This window comes from Chelon labrosus, assembly GCF_963514085.1.
Source record: "Chelon labrosus genome assembly, chromosome: 15".
NCBI lineage: Eukaryota > Metazoa > Chordata > Actinopteri > Mugiliformes > Mugilidae > Chelon > Chelon labrosus.
In genome coordinates this window covers 7,454,994-7,466,091 of record NC_140348.1, presented here as the reverse complement: position 1 = coordinate 7,466,091, position 11,098 = coordinate 7,454,994, and positions in this window count along the sequence as shown.

The following is an 11,098-nucleotide window of genomic DNA, read 5'->3' as shown; positions in this document are numbered from 1 at the left end:
AGGGGGGAACATGCAGGATGATGTTGCTGCTGAAAAAGATCTGGAAAAGGGACAAAGCCAAAAGAAAGGTGCAGAAATCTAGAGAGTCCGTTGTGTGATGACACCTGCAGCTCATCTGCTCAGTTTCCAGCGGCCTGATCATTTCTCTCTTGCCATCCGTAGCATCAAGGGAGATGAGCGTCCGTCCAGAAAGTAATGCCCAGTTGCGTTCAGGGGATGGGGGTGTTAAGCAAAAAGAGTCGACCTCCCCTACTGGGCCAAATGAACCTGCTAAAATAACCGCTCTCCACAATCGGCTGTGTAATTGAAACCAGAATGTGCAGGATTTGATAAATTGCTTGACCCTGCAGGAATGTTAAGGTCATAAATTTTTAGTGCATTTTGGCCGTGCTGAGATGTGCAGAGGTGTACGTTAAGAGCATGTCCATTGGTGTGTATGTGTGCCTTAGATTCACAGAGAAAAGCCTTGTGTGTGTTGTTATTCCAAAACACAACGGTCATCCAGAGTTTTGTCGAGGCGGCAAAACACAAAGGGCTAGTGCACTGACGGCCTGTCTGCACTCACAGCCAGATGCTTGTAGACGACCTTCTAACACACGCATTATACTACACATTCCCACTCAGTGACCAGATCATCTTTAGCGGTTTACGTCAAAGGATGAATGTGAAGGTCTTAAGACAAAAGCAGAGCTGCTTAGTGAAGCTCTGAAAAGGGAGCACACGCATACCTGACATTACTCAGATATTCCAGATAAAGTCAAACATATATTCCCTCTAAAATTTACAATCATTGTCAGATTTGAAGCCACAGCAGATGTCTTCAAATCTCAGTGGACATAAAAACAGAAACACTTAATGTTCGCTACAGTATATCACTCTACACACGAGAAATTTCTCCAGTCATACGACATATTTAAATTATGTTGTTATTTTCTAAAAGCAGTGCCTCTTAATGGCATTGAAATATCAACCTCCATTGAATTTACGCGTGCACCATGATTCAGTCATTCTAACTTACTACTTACAAATCTTGTTGTACCCTTCTACATGTGTGATATTATACTAAAATTGTTTTCCGCAAAGATAAGCTTTCTTTTTACGCTTTCAAATGTCTTCCTTTTCGTGACTCAAACGAACGTTGATGTTGAGTATTTTTCACATAACTCTTGATGGTTGTTGGTCACATGCATCTGCAACTCTTCCAAAAGTAGTGTAGCTGTCTGGCCAGAGATTTTATGCGCTCGATAATCTTGTGTTCATACAGTTGTTTGGAACCATTGCTGCCTTCAAATTGAACTTTTGGTTATGACATTGTAAGTTGTGTCCACAGAAGTCTTGATGTTCAAATGGCATCTTTGACCATAAATCGAGAGAAGACAGCTGCTAGGCAAAAGTATCTAAAAGCCACAGAGGCTTCTAGATGGTTTAGCAAGCTTACAACTGTGTAATTTAATGTAGGAAATGTAAATGCACTATGAAAGGATGAGGCGGTTGGGAATATCTGTATTTCACTCAGAAATTTACAACTACATTACACACTCCATTTAAGGAAGCATATATCTCCAATTTGATACTAAGATGTAGCTAACACTGCAACACTTGAAATAATGATCTTTAAGTCTGTAATGTTATTTCATATTCACCTCTTGAACATCTGGTATTCAGGGTGTGAATGTTACAATTTAAATTATGTCAACAGAACCCAAACTCACATTTGTGCTTATACAATAGTTTAACTCTGTTAGCTGTCATTCGTTAGCTAAAGAAGTGCTCAGTATATGCTAGGTACCTCGAAGCAGGTTAAATAAATATATAAAATAAAATAAAAATGGTGGTGTATTTGTACAGCCGTGTAACTTTTATTCTGTTACTGTTTTGTGTGGGTTCGTTTTTAACTGTTCACTCTGATGAGCGGCCATTAATTCGTCAGTGCTACATTAGCATGCTAGCCAAGATTCTTACAGCAGTCTGCCATTCATCCAGCTTCTTATTTTCAGGTGCAAAGTAACTGTCAGACTAACCAAGTACATTTACACTGATGTCATTATTGTCAAGTCTGATTAATGTGAACTGTCCCATAAATAAATAAACTGTACAAACCACTAGAATCTCACTGTTGAACTTTGCTCACAAAGTCCCTTTCCTGTGGTTTGGTAAAGTAATACAGGACAGCTTTATTTATACTGTGCATTTCAAACACACAGTCAACTCAGCATGCTTTATGCAAGCACAGAAAAGCACTGCATTGGCTTTCAAAAGCAACAGACACCCAAAAAAGTAATATCAGTGAAGAACATTATGTTAAAATTAAGTAAAATACAAAGGGGCAAAGATAACCGTAGGCCAGAAATGCTGTGATAAAGTGTTACTAGCCCCAAATTTCTATTTATTCACTATTTATATATATACAGAATGTTTACATAGTAACTGTTTCACTGCCAACTTCATTCACTTTAGGTCTATTTAGGTTTTTCTTTTTATTATTATGTGAGAAAGAGAGAGAAGCGTTTTTTCGATTTTTCTGTATGTTGTGAACGTATTGAGAAATTGACAATAAAGAAATCCTGAATCTTGAATCAAATGTAAAAAAGGGAAATAACAGCGCAGTAGAGACGATAATCAACTGAAGGCATTGGACAACAGCAGAGAGTGAAAGTCGCGAAATAGCTGAAGCACATTTAAGATCATCAGTTTATTTAATCCTCAGCATCGTAGCTGAAAGCAGCTTCCCTCTGTGTGGATCTGACTTGAGGTCCAACCAGCTGATCTGTTCCCTGCTGGGTTTCTATCCTTCAAGCAGGTCAGAAATGCATTTTGGTCCAAGACTATTGAGTGATTTATTAACCAGCAGCAGCAGTTTAAAAGGTTATCCTATATGTAGCATAAAGAACAGGAGTCACTGAGTTCCCAAAGTCACTTTGCTCAAGGTTCAGTAGAGATCATGGTTTTGATTAAATATAAATAAGAACGTTGTGGCTCAAGTTGCAGTGAACTTTCCAGTGTATTGAACCAGACCACTGTCTTTCCTTAACTGAGTGTGGTGAATGCCTAAACATAATCAAAAATGAAAAGTTACTAACACTGTAGCATTTTGGTCGCAAAAAAGTTGTCATTCTGCATCATACATTACACCAAATGTATTTGCAAATTTTCATTATGTTGATAGAAACTGTGTTCTGGTCAGAACAGCACTGTAAACTCTAGGAGACGAGATGAGCAAGTTCATAAATCTAAAGTTAAAACAGTCTGTAGTCAATCTGTTCTATTCAGCATCCTCTGAGGAGACAAACAACCTCCTGTAATATTGCCCCAGTTGGGGTGAAGGTGCACTTCTAGACAGTCTGTCTTCCAAGACAGTCATGGTGTTGTACTCATGAGGCAAGAAAAGTTAAACGCTGCATGCTCACCTCTGCATAGCTGGACAATTGCTGCATAAAATGGATGTGCTTGGACTGCCAGTTTTAAAAAAGGATAAAAATATGCCAGATGCTGTTAGACAATGCAAAAGTAGTCACGCAAGCACATGTTTGAATCGTGGGGTCTGCGTGTTTGAAGTGTTCCTTCTCAGACCTCCTGAATAAAACTGGAGACTTATGGAAAGACTAAGTAGATTGTCAGACTGCCACACCCTACATATCCCAGCTGCCGAGCTGCAGGGGGTGAACAGGAGGAACAATGAAACGTGAAATACTGTTCTACCAACCAAAGTCTGCATCAGCCTGGTCCAAGTGAGACCACACAGATATGTGCTGGTTCCTCTTCAGCAGGTTATCCAGATTGTTGCCACCACAACCTACTATACCACCTCCACAGTACAATACACCACTGCCTAGAAGATTATGCCAGCCACTGCAGATGGAGGAACATCTGTAGCAGCGTAGCAGACCTGATCCTCCCTAGAAAGCTGTTCTGTCCTGTCTTGTAATAGCATCAGAGCCCTCTGAATAGTCTTGATCAAAAGTAGCAGAGTCTGGTAGAGACCAAGAAGAAAACCATTCCTAGCATTCATTACTTTGAAGTCTTCAAAGTTGTTAAAATTACAAAAATTCCACATTTAAAAGACAATTGGACAACAAACCCAACGGCAACAAAACCTGAGCTTGAAAAGGTATAAAATCAGCCACAAGCAGATGTTTCTCAAGTCATGGAAATGTTAAAAACTCAAACTCAAACATATACTCCATGTGCATGTATGTCAACAGTGGTGAGGACATGGAGAGCTCAGCCAGGACCAGAGGGCATGCAGAGGTCAGCGCAATGTAAACAGAGACCTCCACACGATTTACGGTGTTTGCTGGCTGCTAAGATGAGGGGTCTGCACATTCTCACAATCATAATTGCTTTTTGCAGCTTTTCAATCAAGCCGACTTGGTGGACACTGTTTTTGTAATTTTTTTCACCTTCCATCCCCCCCCCCCCTTGTCGTCACGGAGACTGCTCTGTGTGTCAGTAGCTTCCCTTGCGTAGCTGTGACACAAGTTGAAACGTAAGCAAAAGTCAAAAGCTTGGGGATTCTTTCTTTTTTTCTTATTTTTTGGTAATTAGGAGCAGACTTTGCTTCTCTCTCTAGCTCTCTCTCTCTTTCTCTCTCGATCGAAACCTCCACATTTGCCACACTGGCTCACTGAAAAGGGGAAACCCAGTCACACATGTGGACATCTGGTTAGACATGGAGAGCATGCAACCCCACGGCTTTTCACCCCCCCCATTGCCTGTTGACAGTCGTTACCTGTGCCCCGACGGGCCCTCGCTGCCCCGCGATAAAACGACCTCTATCCAGAGCCAGACGCATAAATATTTCTCTTTCTATTTTCCAAAATAGCTTTTAATTTTACAAGTTTTATGGCCCTAATATTAAGTGCATATGTTTTACAAGACACCGTGTCCTCTCCCTCACCCCTCGGTTCACTATTGGAGTGTTTTTTTTTTTTCTTTAGTCTTCTGGAGGAACAAGGGAAGAAAAGTAAAAAGCATAAATGGGGAAGAGGTAAGCCAAAGAGAGGGATTTTTCTGCATATGTTTAGTTTGGACCACATGTTCCACGTGAATCCTTGCAGGGTATAGTTAATTTTGTCACCTGTCAACATAAAAGTAGCTGTGCTTGTACAGAGAGATACAGACATGCCGTTTGTCAGTCAAAATATTTTCTTCTTTTTCTTTTTTCATTAAATATATAGACCATTAAAAACTAATATCAGCATGGGCGTCTAAACTTCTACCAGCTCTAGTGCACGACTGTCTATGCCACATGTTAGAGGGCGTTGTAATTTTTGCCTTTCCATGCGTATCTGTGTTCTTAGCCTCCTGGTGACCTCCATCTCCTCAACATCATCCACATGTGTTTCGGTGACCAGTTACGGCATAGAGCTCTGATTCATCTTTCATGCTGCAGATTTTGAAATTTCATCAGCATATGTGGCCGAACGGCATGAACTCTTCTTACTTGAAAAGAGCACCATCTGAGAAAATAATAGGATCGAAACGCACTTTGTACTTAATGAAAAGCGTATTTATTGGCCTGGTATAAAATAACTCAGACCTCCAAGTACACAGATCGTTTTATAAGGAAAACTGTTTTCTGTCATCCAGCGAGATTTATTACTTCGAAAAACAGAATAACATGGCTTAAATAATTAACAGATAACGTCTGAAAACTGGGAATTATAAACAAAGGCAAAATGCTACAACTGTGGCTTCAATTGAGCATTCAGGCCAAATCGAGTCCTCAAGTTTAAAGAATGCCCACCAAAGCAAGATTTACTATATGGGTTTTAGTTTTGCTGTTTCTTTTTTTTAGGAAATTCAGAGCTTTTCAAAGGCTACACCATATAATGGAGTGTATCTGGGAGTTTTCATTTTCCATTAGCACATAGACACAAGTTAGACCTCTGATACGTTCATCCATTACTCATATATAATGTTGAAAGTTTACATGGACACAAAGATGACGATGTTGCAGTTAAATTAGAGGAATCTGTAAATTTAGAAGTTCTCTTACTCTGTACCATAGATTTTATCACTGCACTGACAGTAAACAGTGTTTTACATGTGCCGCTCTGCAAGACATCCCAGTTCATAAGTGCAAAACAGACATCTGAAGAGGCCTTGCGTTGCTTCTGATGAGATACGCCACGATAAATCCCTCCGAGTATATCTCCCGCATGCTTGCATCATGCTGTCCTCTTCGCTCAGATTTAGCTCCAGTGGTGACATGAGTTACGGCACTCCGCCTGAGAGCACCTTGCGAGGATTTATCACTGTGGCATACAACTCGGAGTGAAGGAATATCTGGATGGAGGGAGAGAACGGAGGAGAGAAGCAGGATAACTGATCCATTTTGCTTTGGGTTGAGACAGAGGCAGTTCGATGAAGGACAGAGGCACGAGTGAGGCGAAGAAAATGAGATATTCACTCTTTGATAAAGGTGACACATATCACAATGTGATTGATACAAAACTGAAAACAAAGTAATTGTGTTTTCATAAAAGATGACGAATAACCGCCTGTGACTGACAAAATGTTCAAACTTTAACAGCAGCAGTCCTGTCTTTTAGTTATATTGACTGATGAACTTTGGATTTTTTCCTAAACAGATGTTTTTAAATGCTTTTGATAAATGGAAGAAGTTTAGGCGGGAGCAATGGAAACGTCACTGGTTTTGTTTTATCGCCTTCACTTACAGATGGTGGAGACAAAGAATGATGAGAGAAATGAGAGTCAGGCAGAAAAAAGTCCCCTTATCCTTTATATTATCTGTCCCTTTTGCAACTTCCTACAACCAGCTGATAGAAAACACCAGTGATTCATCCAAATGGTTCATGTGAGGTTGTCCATCTGCTGTTCCAACCACCAGATGCTTGGTAGTTCTTTTCAGGGGAAGAAAAAAAAAAAATTGGCAAACAGGAAGTGAGGCATTGTAGATTTCTGCAATAACACACTGTTTGGAATAAACAAGAGAAGACAGTGTGTTTAGTTAGAGCTATGATAGCCAGATAGAAAGCAAATAGAACTACCTGTAGAAATATAATCTGCAGAGCATCAGAAGATTAACAGTCTTTTTTACTGCAGGAAGTTTTCTAGGAATCCTGGAACATCTTGAAGGACTCAGAAACTTTCATGAGCATTGATTTGAGTCTTAAGGTGCTTTACCACGGGAGCTATTCCATAGTTTATATAACTGTTGAAGAATCTACCCCCTTTTTGTGTGTCTTCACTGCAGGAACTAAGAATATTAATAGTTCATAGAAATCCATTTTAGGGGCTTTTTTAACTCCTACTTCAGAATAGATGGTGGTCCTGCATGAGAGGAATCTTTAATGATGACGTATAGTGATTGGTCAAGGCGTAAGTGTACATATGCACAAGAATGCAGCCACGGCAACCGACATTGTCAAACACCATGTGATCTGGGTGGGATCATTTTGGGTTCACACTTCACAAGAGTAACCTCAAACTTTATTTCACACAATTAAAATGAACTAGTTCATTTCCCTTTTTGTTTAGTCTGAGTGAGGTCTCCCCCTGTAAACTATTTCTTATGATCATCATTTACTTGCAGATATTTCTGAAGGCTGATTGGAAGCTTCGGCTCCATGTGTCATTTCATATTTTTTGGTGATGTGGCTGAAATACCAACTTGTTTATTCCAACCCAGCGATCACAGTTTGCATACATTTGAGCTATAGTACCGATTGTACCGATTAGTGGATAATAGCAAATGTAAGTCGTGTGCAGATACCCTCAGTTCCCCGTTCCTCACTGTTCCCTTCAAGTACTGTAGATGAACTCTGTGCATCAGTACTAAAGCTTGGCTGGGGGAATTTGTTGTAATTATCATTGATGTTTAAATAAAGTTTAAGCTAAACTTTCAAAATAAGGAGAGCAACTGGGTGAATGAGTCAGATGTAAGTATATCCGTTTAGAAAAATGGATGCATTAAATTTCCCTTTCTACTGGTATTTGTCCCCCTTCCTGCTTAAATGTCACATTCTTAATGCACTAAACTGAAACTACAGCATAATGGCTTCAAGTTTTTGTTTTCCTGCATGGAATGAAATTACATCTTTAAAGAGCTGCTGCTCCTCATTATCCATCTTTAGCTCTGTGGTGCTCAACAGGAGTCCACAAAAGGATTTTTTTTGTTGTTATTCCTGATTTAATTCCAGAGTTTCCCTCCCAAAGTGCCTTACCACTTCAGACTGTGTGGCTCAATTGGTTTTGTCAACTTGTGTTGTTCTGCATCCCAACTCTGAGAGCAGAACAAATTGCGATAGACTAAATAAAGGGTCAATTATGCCTTCCTCTGAGCTACGTCAGGCTACCTCCCTCATTTTTCATATAACCCTTGCATCCAGATGTTTTCCAAAACTTGTTGCTAAGTGCCCTCTCATTATCTTAAGTGGTGAGAATCTGACAAAACAGCTGGAGGAAATGAGAACTGATTTCGAGCAAAACAAGGTTTGTGTGCAACATGTTTTCATGCCTAAAGTAAGCGTGGCCTCTTAAATCTGACATCCAGAGTGCTTAAAGCTTAAATCTGTTCTATTTTCGTGGATGTGTTTCGTCATTGATGGACTGGGATGGGGGCAAACCTTTATCACCATGGATCTCGCCAAAATAAAAAAGTCAGCAAACTCTCAGATTAGCACCAGGCAATTAAAATGTTCTCATTTACAGCAACAGTGTGACAAAGATGTTCCCAGAGTAGGTGGATGCTGATTAATGGGAAGCTGCCCACCACAACCCAGGTCTTCTGTTTACCCCTCACTAGAAATATAGTGTTAAGTCTCAAATACACCTAGGTAGTTGTGAAGGAAGCGGACAGAGTGTCTTTTGAGGGCTTCCATCCAGATGTTTTGAGGGGGGAAAAGACAGAAAGATGGACATTTTGGCCGGGAAACAGCGAGGCGTGAGGGTTTGGGAACTTGGCCTCGGGCCCCTCCCCTACAGGGACAAATTGATGTCAAGTCTCTGAGTCCAGGAGGATTAAGTGTGTGTTTGCTGTGAGTTCACACGTGGTGCTTAGGACAAAACAGCTTGAGGATCTTCTTGGGAGGAGATGGGTAATCATTTCACCTAATCCATGTACACACATAACGCACACACAGCTCTTGGACGTGATAATGAACCAAAGCCAGAGCTGCTGTCCAGTTTTGTGATAATCGCCACGGATAAACAGGACAACTAAGCACTGCAGAAACCCAATGAGTGTCATTTCTCTGTGGCTGAGACGTGTTTTAGGGTTTTGTGAAGTAGAAGGGAAGTCTGCACTCATGAGTTAAAATATCAATATAAGATGCCTGAGCTGTACCCACTCTCAGCACTGTCTTATTGGTAACTCTCCTGCAGGGTTGATCTGTAAATATGTGTCTTTTATTTTCCTTTTATTCTTACCAGATTTCGTTTGTCTCCATATTGTCAAACCTAAAATCAAACCAGCCTTCCTGTTCAACCCCTCTTCTCCGACTGACGCGTCACTTTTCTCCGACGCTCAGCAGACCATAAACCCCCTCATCTTGGGCCGCGCTCCTTCTGCCTCTGTGTTTTAGAGAGCCTCCTTGTCCATAATGCCATATAACATAAACACATTGCGTTTGATTGGTAGACATAAACATTGACTGTGGCTGGAGCACGGTTTAATGCCAGGCCACAACTCACGGCCGCTGTTAACGGGCCTGCTGCCATAACTGAGAGAAGCCAAGGTCAGCCGCTGCCCTGCTCGCTCAGGGTCGCAGAGGAGGGCGAGAGAGGAGAAGGATGCTGGGGGAAAAATTACAACTGTTTTTGTGACGTATACAATCATAGATTTATTGAATGGAAAGAGATAGAAAGCATGAAAATATCGTGGGCTCTCGGGTCACGTGAGGCTTGTGATAAACTCGCTTTTCAGCAGTGTGCAGCAATAGACAAGCAAGGTGAGAATCATTGGGTTTAATACTTGACTGTGTATTTGTAATACACAGTCAAGTATTAATGTTTAAACAGAGAAAAGCAAAAAAAACACTGATCAGGAGCACTTCACAAGTTCATATTCTGGCATTTGTTTGAGGTTACTATTGCATGGAAGAGAAAGCTAGGGGTTGCAAGCTCAGATTTTACAATCAGCTGCTATTGTCTACTGCTGAATTTATTTCACATGCTGGCCCGCTGCACCAACCACTTAATGGATAAGTCCTGTTTATGTCTGTATGGTGCATTTCTCATAAATGTGGCTATTGTGGCTCTGTGAGTTGTGCTAACTCTGCACTCTGCTAACTCTGCTAACTGCACTTGGCACTAAGGGAGTCAGGGAGAACAGTGCACAACAACGGGGTGAGCAACGTTTCCAAAGAAACACAATTTAATTTTGTTTTAGTTCTAAATGTCTGAAATGACTGAAAGCAAACACAGGAAGTAGCTGTGTGGAACTGTCACCATAGACGACCGCATGTAGGCTTAATCACCATGCATATTCTCTTTTCTATATTTATAAATATTACAATTAATGAGGCTGACTTTCACTGAGCATTGACTGTCCTCTAAGGAAACATAATTAATGAGTCATTTCATGTTGTTGATGAACCATATTTATTCAAACTGGAGTAAACAGACAATTTCAGCTTTGGAGTAAGACGATCATGAGATATTTTATTGTGCTGTTGGCTATCAATGATCAGGTCAGTTTTATTTAGGAGAAGGTATTCAGTCTCCTGCACCTCTAGAACGGTCCCATATGACTCACTAAGTGACCTGGAATAGTACACCTTTTATTGAATCACGATTGTATGAGACGTCTTGTAATTGAACTCCTCCCTGCACATGATCAAGCAGCCCGTGGAGGTAAGTATGGAACCAGATGTGACGATCCGTCAGGTTTAGAATATACAGCGTTGCCCTTGTTTACAAAATCCACTGTGCTGGGATGTCTTCTGCTAGATAAAAGTCAGCTCTGATTACACTGCCACCGGTACCATCCGTCTCCTCCGTGGGCAAAGATGGTACCGATAGCTTTCAGATTTACAGAGCTCATCTCCTGTTCCTAACTGTTTACTGTTTGTATAGCTAACAAGAATCCACACAACGTGAATATGAAGAAAATATCCACTACTTCTGTCTGTTA